The sequence below is a fragment of the Dama dama genome, unplaced genomic scaffold, assembly GCF_033118175.1.
Source record: "Dama dama isolate Ldn47 unplaced genomic scaffold, ASM3311817v1 ptg000085l, whole genome shotgun sequence".
Lineage (NCBI taxonomy): Eukaryota > Metazoa > Chordata > Mammalia > Artiodactyla > Cervidae > Dama > Dama dama.
In genome coordinates this window covers 2,503,034-2,506,878 of record NW_026870902.1, presented here as the reverse complement: position 1 = coordinate 2,506,878, position 3,845 = coordinate 2,503,034, and positions in this window count along the sequence as shown.

Below are 3,845 nucleotides of genomic sequence, written 5' to 3'. Positions count from 1 at the left end.
GCCTGAAATGGTGTGAAAAATGTGCAGAGCATGAAAGGTTGTGAAAACTACGAAGAGCTTGAAAAGGTCTGAAAAATATCAAGAGCTTGAAAAGTTCTGAAGTATATGAAGAGCATGAAAAGGTGTGAAAAATACCAGGAGCATGAAAAGCTGTGAAAAATACGAAGAGCAAGAAAAATTCTGAAAAATACGAAGAGCATGTAAAGGTCTGAAAACTATGAAGAGCATGAAAAGTTGTGAACAATATGAGGTTCATGAAATGGTGTGAAAAATATGAAGAGCATGAAACGGTGTGTAAAATATGAAGAGCATGAAAAGGTTTGAAAAATACCAGGAGCATGAAAAGCTGTGATTTACGAGGAGAATGAAAAGTTCTGAAAAATAGGAGGAGCATGAAAAGGTGTGAAAAATGCGAGGAGCATGAAAAGGTCTGAAAAATACCAGGAGCATAAAAAGTTGTGAATAATATGAGGAGTATGAAAAGGTGTGAACAATATGAGGAGCATGGGAAGTTGTGAAAAACACAAGGAGCGTGAAAAGGTCTGAAAAATACGAGGAGCATGCAAAGGTCTGAAAAATACGAGGAGCTTGCAAAGGTCTGAAAAATACGAGTAGCATGAAAAGGTCTAAAATATACGAGGAGCATGAAAAGGTGTGAATAATACAAAAAGCACGAAAAGTTGTGAAAAATACGAAGAGCATGAAAAGGTGTGAAAAATTACGAAGTGCAAGAAAAGTTGTGAAAAATTACGAGGAACATGAAAAGATGTGAAAAATACAAAGAGCATGAAAAGGTGAAAAATACAAAGAGCATGAAAAGGTGTGATAAATATGAAGAGCATTAAACGGTGTGAAAAATATGAAGTGCATGAAACGCTGTGAAAAATAGGAAGAGCTTGAAAAGTTCTGAAAAATATGAAGAGCATGAAAAGGTGTGAAAAATCCCAGGAGCATGAAAAGCTGTGAACAATACGAAGAGCATGAAAAATTCTGAAACATACGAAGAGCATGTAAAGGTTTGAAAACTATGAAGAGCATGAAAAGTTGTGAACAATATGAGGTTCATGAAATGGTGTGAAAAATATGAAGAGCATGAAACGGTGTGTAAAATATGAAGAGCATGAAACGGTGTGAAAAATACCAGGAGCATGAAAAGCTGTGATTTACAAGGACAATGAAAAGTTCTGAAAAATAGGAGGAGCATGAAAAGGTCTGAAAAATACCAGAAGCATAAAAAGTTGTGAATAATATGAGGAGTATGAAAAGGTGTGAACAATATGAGGAGCATGAGAAGTTGTGAAAAACACGAGGAGCGTGAAAAGTTCTGAAAAATACGAGGAGCATGCAAAGGTCTGAAAAATACGAGGAGCTTGCAAACGTCTGAAAAATACGAGTAGCATGAAAAGGTCTAAAATATACGAGGAGCATGAAAAGGTGTGAATAATACGAGGAGCATGAAAAGGTCTAAAATATACAAGGAGCATGAAAAGGTGTGAATAATACGAAAAGCATGAAAAGGTGTGAAAAATACGAAGAGCATGAAAAGGTGTGAAAAATTACAAAGTGCATGAAAATTTGTGAAAAATTACGAAGACCATGAACAGATGTGAAAAATAAAAAGAGCATGAAAAGGTGTGAAAAATACGAAGAGCATGAAAAGGTGTGAAAAATACGAAGTGCATGAAACGCTGTGAAAAATACGAAGCATCAGAATGTCTGAAAAATACGAAGAGCATGAAATAGTGTGAAAAATACGAAGAGCATGAAAAGTTCTGAAAAATACGAAGAACATGAAAAGATGGGACAAATACGAAGAGGATGAAAAGATGTAAAAAATATGAAGAGCACGACAGGGTGTGAAAAATACGAAGAGCATGAAAAGGGGTGAAAAATTTCGAAGAGCCTGAAAAGGTGTGAAAAATACGAAGAGCATGAAAATTTGTGAAAAATACGAAGTGCATGAAAAGGTGTGAAACATACGAAGAGCCTGAAACGGTGTGTAAAATATGAAGAGCATGAAAAGGTGTGAATAATATAAGGTTAATGAAATGGTGTGAAAAATATGAAGAGCATGAAACGGTGTGTAAAATATGAAGAGCAAGAAAAGGTGTGAAAAATACGCAGAATATGAAAAGGTATGAAAAATAGGAGGAGCATGAATAGGTCTGAAAATACGAAGAGCATGAAGAGAATGAAAAGTTCTGAAAAATATGAAGAGCATGAAAAGTTGTGAAAAATATGAAGAGCATGAAAATGTGTGAATATTATGACGAGATGAAAAGGTGTGAACAATATGAGGAGCATGAGAAGTTGTGAAAAATACGAGGAGCATGAAAAGTTCTGAACAATATGAAGAGCATGAAAAGGTGTGAACTATATGAAGAGCATGAAAAGGTGTGAAAAATATGAGGAGCATGAAAAGGTCTGAAAAATAAGAGGAGCTTGAAAGGTCTGAAAAATTTGAGGAGCATGAAAAGATCTGAAAAATACGAGGAGGTTGAAAAATTCTGAAAAATATGAAGAGCATGCAAAGTTCTGAAAAATACCCGGAGCATGAAAAGGTCTGAAAAATACAAAGAGCATGAAAAGGCGTGAAAATCACGAAGAGCATGCAAAGGTGTGAAAAATACGAGGAGCTTTAAAATGTGTGAAAAATACGAGGAGCATGAAAAGGTCTGAAAAAAAAAAGAGGAACATGAAATGGTGTGAAAAATACGAGAACCATGAAAATGCGTGAAAATCACGAAGAGCATGAAAAGGTGTGAAAAATACGAGGAGCATGTAAAGGTCTGAAAAATAGAAGTAGCATAAAAAGGTCTGAAAAATACGGGGAGCATGAAAAGGTCTGAAAAATACGAGGAGCATGAAAAGGTGTGAAAAATACGAGGAGTATGAAAAGGTGTCAAAAATACGAAGAGCATGAACAGGTGTGAAATATTACAAAGAGCATGAAAAGGTGTGAAAAATATGAGGAGCATGAAATGGTCTGAAAAATATCAAGAATTTGAAAAGGTCTGAAATATACGAAGAGCATGAAAACGTGTGAACAGTATGAAGAGCATGAAGAGTTCTGAAAAATACGAGTAGCATGAAGAGTTCTGAAAAATACGAAGAGCATGAATAGGTCTGAAAAATAAGAGGAGCATGAAGATGTCTGAAAAATAGTAAGAGCATGGAAAGGTCTATAAAATACAAGGACCAGGCAAGGTCTGAAAAATACGAGGAGCATGAAAAGGTGTGAAAAATACGAGGAGCATGAAAAGGTGTGAAAAATACGAGGAGCATGAAAAGGTGTGAAAAACACGAAGAGCATGAAAATGAATGAAAAATTCGAAGAGCATGAAAAGGTTTGAAAAATATGAGGAGCATGAAAAAGTGTGAAAAATACGAGGAGCATGAAAAGGTGTGAAAAATATGAAGAGCATGAAAAGTGTGAAAAATAGGAGCATGAAATGTGTGAAAAACACGAAGAGCAAGAAACGGTGTGAAAAACATGGAGAGCATGAAAAGGTGTGGAAAATATCAAGAGCATGAAAAGGCCTGAAAAATATGAAGAGCATTAAAAGGAGTGAAAAACACGAAGAGCATGAAAAGGTGTGAAAAACAGGAAGAGCATGAAAAGGTGTGAAAAATACAAAGAGCATATAAAGGTGTGAAAAATACGAGGAGCATGAAAAGGTGTGAAAAATACGAGAAGCATGAAAAGGTCTGATAAATACGAGGAGGATGAAAAGGTCTGAAAAATACGAGGAGCATGAAAAGGTCTGAAAAACACAAGGAGCATGAAAAGGTCTGAAAAATACGGGGAGCCTGAAAAGTTGTGAACAATATGAACAGCATGAAAC